The 12,911-nt window shown below is 37.5% G+C and overlaps 1 protein-coding gene and 2 non-coding genes across 6 annotated transcripts in view; 1 reads left to right on the top strand and 2 right to left on the bottom strand.

Annotated features, from left to right (window-relative positions):
- LOC106672093 (probable Ras GTPase-activating protein) overlaps window positions 1-12,911 on the top strand; it is a 588,817-nt gene that overhangs the window by 153,545 nt on the left and 422,361 nt on the right. The window lies entirely within an intron of this gene.
- Trnad-auc lies at window positions 4,908-4,980 on the bottom strand. The gene has a single exon. It is a non-coding gene; the product is annotated as a tRNA-Asp (tRNA).
- Window positions 9,164-9,235, bottom strand: Trnaq-cug. Its single transcript has one exon. It is a non-coding gene; the product is annotated as a tRNA-Gln (tRNA).

Below are 12,911 nucleotides of genomic sequence, written 5' to 3'. Positions count from 1 at the left end.
CAGAAGTAATTAGGCGTGTTAACACGAGCTCAACCCCTTCTCGCTATCATTTACGCCTCAACAGGCTCCTCTGAAATAACAGCCCGGTGACTTTTCGAAAGGGAGCACAACCTATGGCGTTTATAACCCGATATCAACGCCCAAAAACTTACTTTTTTGATTTTGTGTCTGTCGGTAGAAATGAGAAAAGATCGATAGATCAGTCAAGGGAACAAAATAAATAGGGTGATATGCAAGTGGGAAGAGACGGATAACTGTAAGGATTGACATTGGTTTTTCTCTCAATCTATCATTGGAGCAGTAAAAAAGTTGATGATTGTAAAAACAGCGTTTATCAACTACAAATCCATAAAGGAGGTACATAAGCCAAAGCCAGACCAAAGCTCTCTCCTCAGTGACTAACTCTGTAACTGAGTTCTGACCAACTGTCCAGTGTCACATTATGCCATGAGTTTAGCAGTAGATGTAGATGTAAAGTTTGGGTGTGTTAATACTGCGCTCTTTAAGAGCTGTTGTAAGCTTTCAGTGGTGGACTTTCTTCTACTGTTACATTATACGTCCCAAAACACTTCCACCTGCGGGCAAATGGAACTCCTTTTTGCTAGTAGGTGTGTTGGTGTTTCTCTGCTTCTTTGCCTGATCAGCACTTGCCGTGTTGGGTTATGCCAATCTTCTTTTTAGTTTTCAGTCCTGTTAAGATTCCTGTTGGTATTCGCAGTTTTTTCTGTTACCTCATTCCAAAGTTCTTGGTTCTTGGATTGTTTGTGCCCAATGAGTGAATTCCATTGTTCCCTTATTTTCTTTTTATATTTCTGTCAGAGGTACTCATCGATAGTGTGGATTCCTATGCCACAGAAGATGTCGGGCCCTATCAGTGCAAGACCTTTTATTGCAAGGGCATCCGCTTTCTCGTAGTCTTCTACTCCCCCACGAACTGGGACCCATCCCATGAGTTTAGTGCGGATGCAAGTTTTTCCACCAATGCTTCTTCCGTGTCTGATTTTTTTTGGCTGCAATCTAATGCCATCTTGGAATCTTTTATCTCCAACATGTTTCTTCACTGCATCTTGTACAAATTGCTACATTTTCATATTCAGTTTTTAATTTAATCCTTTCTGGCCCAAAGTTGCTTAGAAGCAAGAAATCTCGTGAGTTAAGGGCGGCTGAGTTGTCTGTTTCTGCCCGTATATTGGCAACTCTGATTGATTTGACGCCAATCTAAACTATCACACTTATGGAATTTTCCGCGAGCCTTTTAACCAAATCGCTAATGATAGTCTTGCTCTAATACAACATAGTTCCATAAAAGGTTAACTTCTGACTATTGACCACCCCTTGTAGCACCGCGATTTGCAAACCTCCCCACAGTGCTCTACGTGGGGCTTTAATCGAGATGGCAGGTGCTACCGTCCGGTTCACTATTTTCTATTTCTAAAGCTTTATTTTGGAGGGGGAATAAATGTGACTTTCCAATCCTTATTGTAATCGTTCAGTAAAGTACAATTCAATAATCTTTACACAATTAATTATCAATAAGTTACACAACTAATTAGCTATACAAAAAATCGTCTTCTCACGATATATACATGTTTCACAACCATTGTAAGCATTAAAGGCTAATTATCATTTTGCTGTTAAACATTCAGGATTAATGGGCCAACTAAGTATTTCGAGCTTAGAGCCGGCTATCGTAATCAGTCTGGATTATATTGTCCGTGTATCATCTGACTACCTAAATCCCTCCAGAATAACAATTTGGTTTAATATTATTCCTCTTTGTTATCTAGCAGCTAAATGACGATCAACAATTGTTTTTTTTTTAGTAAACTCGCTTATGAGTACTGCAAGTAAAAGTTATTGTTTCACTAGTTCCTGTGGTGGAATGTTTTCGTTAAACGCTGTGAACCCGGCCCCGTTATTACAACGTCGTAAAGTACGACAATCGGTCTCGAGGTTTACAAATTACATGCTCTCATCTAAAGATGTCAGTGAGTGAGAAAAAAAATGAGAGGTTGACGCCCGGGTCATACGTGACAGCAGTTTGGTGTCGATTTGAATATGTGACGGTTGCGGTTGCGATGTGGTGGCTCCTCCGTTAGAACAAACCCATAATCTGATCTAATGCTTGATCGTTGAAAAGTGTCAACGATCTTATCGAAATAGGAACTCTGGATCCGCCTTGCTCTGCTTCTGCTTCCTTCGGCTTTACATCGTCCGACGATGCTTTCAGTCAAAATGGCTTCACTCAACTAACTCAATAGTTCAATTATTAAAACACCTATTTGTTCTTTTAGTTCGTTTGATCACCTGATTACTCACTTCCATATTTACCTATTCGCCAACTTGATTTATGTATGATCAATAATCATTGACTTGCAGGTTTGATTACTCCTCACTCCCCTCCCTGACTCACGTTCACTCGATCGCTTTCATTAGTATACTCATTCCCTTATTACCAGCTGGCACATTCACGTCATCGCATTCTTCATTATACTCGCACATCTACTCATTCACACATTGCTAGCTGACACATTCACTCGATCAATCTCTTGATTATACTCACACATGTAACCATTAACATATTACTAACTGACACATTCATTCATTTTCTCGTTTGATTAAATTAAAATATTCTGGTAAAATGGTTCGTTTGCACGTTCCCTACTTCATTTACTAAATCGCTTATTTGTTTATCGAAGTTACACTGTCGTTGAATTCCTCAAATCATTCACATATTTCAATGAGTCGCTCACTAAATGACAATCATTCACGTACAGTTTTGCGCATTCCACCGCTCCATGACCACCGTTCACTTTAATATGCTCACTACTCGCACATGTACATAAAATCACTTATTCATCCATTCATTCCCAAATGACAAATTCATGCATTTACTCGATCACTTACTTGAAACTCACAGATTCATTCATTCTCTTTCTGTTTAATCATTCACTTCTTCACAAACGAACTGACTCATTCGCTCAATCACACAGTTTATTATAGTAGGAAGAATAATTCACCCAATCACACATTCACTATTCCATTCCTTCACTCAATCGCTTAATTTTTAATTCATTCAATTACTTATTTCGCTTTTTAATCACTCCAACTTCGAATCATCCACTTACTTAGTTCACCCCTTCACTGCCTTAACCATTCATTTATACTAATTTCTCTATTTGGTGCGATCACTGACTTATTCACACCACATACACTCAATCGCTCAGTTGATTATGCTCACGCGTTCCCATATACTCATTCATCTACTCTCTCCAATGATAAGTAGGTAACTTTTCCGTTCAGTCCCTTTTAAACTAACTTAATAATTCAATTTGTCACTCTGTACTTCGAACCAGCCGTCTCATTTACAATGTCTAAACCATCACTATTTAATTCATTTATTCAAATGACATTCACTAACTTACAAAGTTGTTTTTTTCATTAAGCCATTCGCTTCCTGATCATTCACAAACTCACACATTTATTCACTCAATCGTTCAATCGGTCTCAAAGTAACTTTTTCTTCATTCATAAACTCATTCCTTTACACTCATACGTTATACACTTTTCTCCTTACAACTTACTGAGTGGATTTCATTCGCAAACGTTTTCATTACGTTCAAGCTTTCATTCATACATTCTCGTTTACTTATTCAGAAATCGTGAGATGCGGTCTGGTGTGATAGGTTTCAGAAAAACATTTTCTTTATCGTGCCAACGTTTGAACTTTATTGAGATCATCTTCAGGGCCATAATCACACATTCTCGTTTACTGAAACACATTTTCTTATAAAATATGCCTTTATTAGATCACTCTTTGAATTCAATCGTTCTTTTGAATTCTTTCAATTTTGTACGCCAATGGATTAAGTTATTTTTTTGGCCCAATTGCAACCCTTTCGATACAATAATTAACACATTAAACTTCGCGCACTAAAAGGTTTTCTTTCAGCGTCGAATCGTCGTTGTTTCGCATTATCCGGCTCTCCGAGCACGAGCTACTTTAATCACCCGTCCATTTCCTTTCCCGTTCCTCCACCCGAAGACCTCTGACCTTCGAGACAATGACGATGCTGGTATAGTCTCGAATCCTGTACCTCGTCCCGGCCGGCGCGGCGTGAGAATGGGCTGACGTGCCTTATCCAGAGTCCACGCCGGCAGTTTGTACCAGGGTAAACGTGCTTACGGCTTACACCTCTCATGGAAAGCACGTGCTTCGTCCTTCTCGTAACGCGATATACACACGATACATCATGCTTAAAAACGGAATGGAATGCTCTTGCCAGCCTTCGACCCTCGTTTTTGTCTTTGTCATGTCATAAATTGCGAACAGATCTATAGCAAAAGCGAAAAAAAGTTCATTAACTCGGTACTAAGGAAATTTAACTAGAACTCTTCTCTCATGTTTTATATCATGTCTACTTAAGAGAAGCTTTCACACCCTCTATATTTAAATATTTCACAATTTTGGACGTGCAACCCAGGGGGAAAAGTTTGAAAAGGAGCTTTAGATTACCTTTATAATAAGAAAATATTAAGGCAGTCGTGATAAGAGTCACCTCGGGGATCCTTCTTCTTTTTATAACTCACTCGATTTTGCAATAAAGCGAAAATGCGTCATCGTGAGTACATTCCCCGGAGACCTTGCAGAAGAAAGTTCAATCTTCACTCGTCACATTTCCCTTTTTACTTTTTTACCCTTTACAACCCAAGAAAAATATTCCCAACAATGGTTTAATGCCCATTGAATGGCCCAAGTCTTTTCATTCTGAAAAGGGTTCAAATAAAATAAACCTTTATTCAAAGTCATTTCTGTAATGGTCATAATTCCCTAATTTCGTGGTCCGCATGACCAATTAAATCATTACAATTAATTAAGGTTTTTAGTTGAGATGAAAAAAAGTTAATGGCACGAGAGGGATTCGAACCCACGACCTTCGGCTTGATACGCCGATGCTCTACCACCTGAGCTATCGTGACCTCGATCCACTCGGACATCAACTCCCCATCTCAACCCCACCTTTTGAATTTTCTCTCCTTTTGCCATTTTTTTGGTAGAGCAGCGGCGTATCAAGCCGAAGGTCGTGGGTTCGAATCCCTCTCGTGCCATTAACTTTTTTTCATCTCAACTAAAAACCTTAATTAATGGTCATAATGTTCAATTTTGCATAATAATAAAATAACCAACTTCAGCTTTCTCTTAGGTAGAAGATCCTTAAAAAAATATATATATTTTTATATCGTATTAAAGAAAAAATGAATTTATCTTTTCATGACGATTTTTTGATGAAAATATAGTAATAGTATCTAGTGCCAGAAGTGTTTTGCCAATTTTATAGGAGAACTATTGGAACATCACGGGACAGGTAATGATGGTAATGATGAGTGCCGTTCAATATTAAGCTGGACTTCATCAGTAATACTAAACTTGGGTCGAATTCTCTCACTTCGTTTTGGTCCAATATGAATTTACCAATGCCTCTTTAAATCCGTAAATCGTTTTTCCTGTTTCAACACTTCGAGAATCCCGAATCGTCAACAGGACGTCCAAGTCGTTCCCGGTCGAGAGCCCCAAGCTATTTTTAAGCCCTGCCAAGAAAGTGAAACTTTATTTAGGAAACTATTCGCCCCCTTCTGTGTGCAGTTTCCTCTTCGCACCCCTCTTAACATGGGAAGAGACCAGAAATGACGTTTGCCAGCCCGTAAAAGCGAAGGGGTGGCTTTTGAGGGGTTCTCGCCTCTCAGCACAATAAATATCTTACTTTGTTAACAATAAAGAACAGGTTGAGCACTGGTTGTTGGTGCTTTAAAAATATTCCAGCTCTGATACGTTTTTATTTTGTTTAACAGGTAAGACAAGTAAGAAATAAACTGTCTCATTTCTGTATCGATTTGTAATTTTTTCCTTTAAGGCAATCTAGAAACAACAACATAAAAGTGACGACCTTTCCAATGTACAATAACAAGTGGATTTGTGAAGTTTTTGAGCTTCTTTAAGTATATCATAATATCGATACTACCGATATTCTATTTTTAATGTAACACATATCGATTATTTAACCTACAACGTTAGCCTTAAACTAGAAGGTTAAGAGAATTGATGTTTTAACTTACATAACCTGCATTTAGGTAAACAGCTAGAAGTGGGGACTTCTTTTTCTACTTTTCACTTTAGAATTTTTAAACCTTCTTAACTTATATCAAAGTATTATTGATACTAGTCAGAATAGACTTTTCACAAATCAACTAAGAAAACGTTTTAAGAATATCATAATATCGATACTACCGATAATCTATTTTTAATGTAACACATATCGATTATTTAACCTACAACGTTAGCCTTAAACTAGAAGGTTAAGAGAATTGATGTTTTAACTTAAATAACTTACATCACCTGCATTTATTTATTGGTTTTTGTGATTTTTTTTCTATTTAGGTAAACAGCTAGAAGTGTACTTTTCACTTTAGAATTTTTATAGCTTCTTAACTTATATCAAATTATCGATACTAGTGAGAATAGACTTTTCACAAACTAACTTAGAAAGTTAGTCTTTACGTGCAAGGTAAGAGAGTCGATATTATGACCACAAAATCCAGCATTACAGATTCTTTTGTTCCTGCAGATCGTGTAGTGCCAAGTAGAGTGAAGACTTCATTTTGAAGCTTTTGAGCGCATAACACTGAATTGGCTTTTAATAATATTTTAATTAAAACTAGTACGCGGTAGTAGAGTGGTTAGGACGTCCGACTCCTATTTGCCACTCTAGAGATCCTGGTTCGAATACCAGCATACCAAATGGCTTTTCAATTGACAGTAACATGAAAAAACTTGGTAAACTGTTTTGACCCCTCAAGTGCGACCGGCATGTTGGGCGTTAAGCCTTCCTGTATCATAGGAATTACTTAACTTGATTTTTATTATATGTATCACATAGTAATTATTTAACTTAAAACGTTAGTATTAAGTTAGGTGATTAGATGAAAATGTTTACTCTCGAATTATTAAACTGGGTAATAATCGATATTTTGAACGAAATATCCGTCATTTCGGTATAGATGTTGTAATATTAATGTTTCACAGATCTTCCATTGACAATTAGATATGAGGACTTCTTTTTGGCCTCTTCAATGAACAATAATGACCGGACTTTTAGGTTTTTTAGCTTCTTAAGGTGGATAACAATAGAAGGAGGTGCCGATTAAACCAAACGGGGTATGCTCAAATCGTAATTGTGATCAAAAAGTCCGGCATTTCTGAATCAAATTCTTTAATAAACTATTTCCAACATCGGAGAACGGACCTTTTTCAACTTTTTAATGTATAATTTTTAAAGATTATTAGCTTCAGAACTTATAACATCGATACTTCTGTGAATCGATTTTTCATACATATGATGTCGATTATTTAACCTAAAAGGTTAGACTTACGCGATGATGTTAAGAGAATCGATATTTTGATTAAAAACTCCGGCATTTTAATATCGATATTTGTCATCTTGTCTCTTTAGGTAAATTATTTTCAACTAGAAGTGAAAATTTGTTTCGACTTTTCAATATATCATTTTTAAAGCTTATAACTTTATTATTTTTTAATAATAACAATATACTGTGAATAGATTTTTCATATGTAGCATGAACATTAACTTTCAACCTTAACCTTAACTCGGAGGTTAAGAGAATCGATATTATTTCCAAAATGTCCAGCATTTGTGTATCGATATTTGTCATTTTGTCCTTAAAGATAAACTATTTACAACCAAAAGTGAGAATTTTTCGACTTTTCAATGTAGTATTTTTGATGCTTGTTATCTTCTTAACGTATAATGATATCCATAGTACTGTGAATCGATTTTCCATATTTATAATATCGATTATTTAATCTTCAACGTTAGGAGGTTAAGATTCCATGTATTAACAAAACATACCCAGCATTTCTGTATCGATTTTGATATTTTGCTTTAGAAAGTGTAGTGAAAACTTGAGGTAAAGTGTGTTGTTTTTTCTACTTTTCAAAACAACTAGAAGAGTTTTTGAGCTATTTAGGTTAAGAAAGGAAGAAGCGTTTATATATCGTAATATCGATACTGTCCTGCATCAATTTGTAAAAATACCGTAGATTATTCATACAAAAATCTATAACAGTAAAACTGTTCTGATGATTGCATTTGCGAAAGGTAACTACCTTTAATTTTTAACGGTTAGAATGTTCTCTCGTATCTCGTATGTATCTCGAAAAGTTGTTGACAAAATTTCACCATATTATGCTTATACATATATCGTGTAACAAGTGACATAGACCGAAATCGCTACGGTAAAAAATATTCTTTATGTTGTTAGCGTGCAGATGCAGATGCAAAACCACTCAATAATTTTGCAAAATGCGCGACTTTGACGGCACGAAATTATGCTGTTTTGAGAAGTCTTACCTAGGGTTCTTTTGGGAATAAGATTTTTAGAAAATTTTCACAAGGAAGAATATAATTTTTTGGCTATTCTGATGAATTAAATATTAATGTTTACATTAAATTAAAAACAACTTAACAAAAATGTTTTATTTTTTAAAATGATTGTCTTTTAAATTCCTGCCAGCTGAAAAATCTAATTATGCTTTATCGAAAAGTTGTGTATAAAAATATTGACCGAAACAATATGATATTTTTATTGATATTTGTTCGAAACGTCCGTGTTTTTGATCGTTGATAACGAGAAACTTTTTTTTTCTTTTTTGTAAGTTTCAAACGTTTCAGTTTGCAACTTGCAATTTTGCTCATGAAGGACGAATAATTCAAAATTTCACCTATTTACATTAATATCGATTTCTTAAGTTGAATGAAACTCGTAAAAAAATGATATCGTGCTGGTTCAGAACTTGCAGCGTAAAGCGGACCCACCGGACTTTTCCGACACGAACATTTTGCCGTGAGTTCCATGATGAATTTATAAAAAAGATATCGTGCAGATACGAATTATTAATTATTGACTAGACTACTTATTATTTTTTTAAAATTAAGAATAAATAAATAATAAATAATGGTTTTGATAATGAGACACCAATAGACATCTATAATAATTATTATTATCGTATTATTTTTATTTCTTATCTTAAATAATAAAGATGAGTGTAAAATAATTTTATTGATCGTCGGAGGTAAAAAAAAGGCAAAGGTCCCACCGAGATTTGAACTCGGATCGCTGGATTCAGAGTCCAGAGTGCTAACCATTACACCATGGGACCCCAGGCATCCTTTCTACCGTTACCACCCTCTGTTCAACCCATCTTGCGTTTTTGTCCTTTCCAGTTATATATCTGAATAAATTTGATTAATTATTAATTTTTTATTTATATTCTTGTGATTAGAAGCATTTTTAGCTTTTGCTTACACTTTTTTGGGCAGTTTAGATGAACTATTTTAATTTTTTGGGGGGGTTGGAGTAGTGAAAGTTTTGACAAAATCTGGTCTTTATCAGATTGTATCAGTAAAATCAAGTATGATCAGCATAGTTAAGTTTTTAAGGTTCTTATAAGCTTAATTAAGTTTCATCTTTTTGACCGGCTTGAATAATGTATTCAGAAGGAGATTTTGTTGCAATTGTTTAAAAATGAGTAAACTAGGTCACGAATTAGGCAGATTTTGAAAAAGATTATCCCAAAAAGGTTTTACAGTCACCGAAGCCGCACGTGAGATATGCGAGATAGAGACGTCACGTCGTACCCGTGATGTCCTAATATGCTGTAAAACATTCTGCCGAGTATATTTTGTAAATTTATTTTAAGGACAGAAGCTGCCGATTATCCTGGGTGCTTGCAGATGAAGTGTAAGTTTGACATCTGTACTGCTGCAGAAACATAGTTGGCTGGTTGAAGCGCGCTTGATTCGAACCCAGCAATTTTCGTTTCGTCGTAACTCATAACGAATCATCAATTGTGATATTTAACTCCTAAAAACAATCTTTTGCGACTGGTTGTTTTAGTGGCCCTGAAAAGGGCCGATGTTATTTGGGAGCGTGGCGTGAAGAGGATTTGTCGAGGCCGGGATCGAGTGTGTGTGCCTGTTGATAGAGAGAGCAGTTACCTGAGGTCCGGGGCAGTGAGTCGGCTGACTCTAAAGGTGGCCATTCACGATCACTCCAAATGGAACCGCGCCAAGCCGTACAGCTCCATTTGGAGTGCCTGAAATTTGAGGGGGCATTCACGACTGCTCCACAGTAAGTCGCTCCGAACTTCAACCAGTGAATTACCTTCTCAAAATGGATGACGATCTCTTGTGCTACTCTTCTGTTTATTTACATATTAAAAGCAAAAAATCGAAGAGGAAATGGTGTAAGAAGTATCTCCTGAACAGTAGCCGTAATATCCACATCAGTTTGATGAAAGATCTTTCCCTTGAACCCGCTGATTGGAGGAACTATTTAAGGATGGATGAAACGTCTTATTTATTAATTTTATTTAGTGTTCTATTGACCAAATTACTTCTTTCAATCAATTAATTCAAAGCTAGTGCCACGAGCGGGATTGAATCCATGGCCTTCGGCTAAATACGCCGCTGCTCTACCACTTGAGCTAAGGTGACTTCGATCCTCTCCGACACCAAAAAATGGCAAAAAGAGAGAAAATTCGAAAGGTTGTAGGTGGAGATGGGGAGTTGGTGCCCGAGTGGATCGAACTATCGAAGTCAGGATAGCTCAAGTGGTTAGCGCAGCGGCGTATTTAGCCGAATGTCGTGGATTCGAATCCCCTCGTGACACTATTTTTTCATTTCAACCAAAACTTTACAAAAAAAAAGATTAACGTCTTATTTATATTTACTCCAGCTTGTTACTCCCGTGATTAGAAAACAAAAGACAGTCATGAGAGAAATCATCACAACATGCAAGGTTGGCAACCACATTACGATTTCTCGCTACACGGATGAACTACAAAGAACTTAAGTTCTCTACTACGATTTTTGATCATTGTTAGGTATGGTATGGTATGGTGGAAGGGATGCCGGGAAGCGGGGCTTGTATTCCCCAGGCACTGCAGCCTTCTGGCTTATTGTACCTTCCCAGTTCCCTAGTTTAGTCAATAGACTCAATCCTTCTTCTCAGAAGTATCAGGTCATGGACTGTTATTGCTGCAATTTGGTTCCCTGAGTCTTTTTCGTACGTTAGGTTAAACCTCCATTGAGCTGTTGCTTCGCATTCGAAGATGATATGAGTGGCTGTTTTCTCCTCCTCATTACATAATATGCAAATGGGGTCATCGCTGTATATACCCATGTTGTGTAGATGTTTTTTCAGATACCAGTGACCGGTTAGTAGTCCCACCACTCCTCTGAGTTTTGCCCTCTCCAATTGCAGCAGTGTTTTTGCCAATTTTGGTGAGGGTTGTTTCANTAATACTTAAATCATTAGTTATTAAGAATTCTAAAAGCTTCTCACCTCTTTTGTTAGTGTTTGTGCTGTTCCATACCTCATTGTGTGAGTTTGCATCAGCTACAATGATCAACTGTAGGTTTTTGTGCCTGCAGTACTGTACCAGGTCCTCAGTTTCTATTGGTGGTGGAGGTCCCGGTGAGTCATAAGGCATGTAAGTTGAGGCCATCATCACGTCCATCTTAACTCCTTCCTTCATGTAGTTTAGCCTAATTGCTGTTTGGTCCCTAGAACAGAGCTAAGTGATTAGGCATTGTAGTTCATTTTTAATTAAAATGCATGTTCTTACGTTTTGTTGCGTGTGGTCATATATGACTCTTTTCCCTCTATCTCCTCCTATCTCATTGTTAGGGGTTATCAATCCCGCATCTCTCATTGCATTTGTATCCTTTGTTTTGAAAACGTCGATCAACTGGTTGAGGATCGAATTTTTTTTATTTCTATCATGGTAATACAATCATTGTCCACCACTTTCATAAACATGGTAAACTTTCATACAATTCAATCACCTCAACAATAAAATCTCGATTGGATGTCATTACCAATAAAGAATAAACGTTTTTGACTTTTTGAGAATGTACGACGGAGATGTTTGCCCAGTGACAGAAAGACGGAGACTGCGCCAAAAAAACCAGGGTTTTCCCATTCACGACCAAGCCACCGCGCCAAAATCCCCACCCTCCACGCCAGGTTTTCCCATTCACGAACGCGCCATGCCGTCGTCGCGCCGTAGATATTTGGAGTGGCGTGATGGAGTTTGGACCGGTCGAATATTTGGCACAGCCGGGCACTCCAGTTCAGTTTTGCCATTGACGTGGTTTTTGGAACGGCGTCGCTCCGTTTGGACTGCTTGGAGCGATCGTGAATGGCCACCTTAAGGTAGGCCGAACTTGCACATAGGGCCGGATGATCCAAAAGCGAAGAAACGAATGTGCACGCGTCCATTAGAACCAATTCGTTCAGTCGTGTTGGGCCGTGTACGGCCGAAGTACTTTCCGATCCAAATAAAGTTGGATTTTACAGTTTTCCGATCCAAATAAAGTTGGATTTTACAGTCCTATTCGGCCGAATGGTTACTTCGACTTCAACTGCAACCACGTGACATCAAACGCTCATCATTTCGTTTTCATTTCGATGGATTGCGAAAAATTGATAAGTGCGATTGAGGAGCAGGCTCTTGGGACATGCGTGATCCACTCTATCATCGGAGAGATGTCCAGCGTAAACTATGGTCAAGGATAGCTTTAGAAATGGAACTTCCAATATTTTTGTTTACTTCTTTCATTCCATTTGTATGTAAACTAAGAATTTTCGAGCAGTTACAAATCTTCAACATCCATTTGGGCTATGTCGTGAACTGACGAAAATCGGCTACAGTGGACCACGGCGTTCGGCTACATTGCCGGTCGTCCGTTTGGTCAAATAGTTCGGCTGTTGAACGGCCGTCGTAGTTCGGTCCAATGGACGAGCAGCCAATCGGTAAAAGGGTGCAGCAG

Source organism: Cimex lectularius, unplaced genomic scaffold, assembly GCF_000648675.2.
Source record: "Cimex lectularius strain Harlan isolate CLEC.00 unplaced genomic scaffold, Clec_2.1 scaffold93, whole genome shotgun sequence".
NCBI classification, from domain to species: domain Eukaryota; kingdom Metazoa; phylum Arthropoda; class Insecta; order Hemiptera; family Cimicidae; genus Cimex; species Cimex lectularius.
Note: the sequence above shows the minus strand (reverse complement) of the source record. Positions and strands in the feature narration are given on the sequence as shown.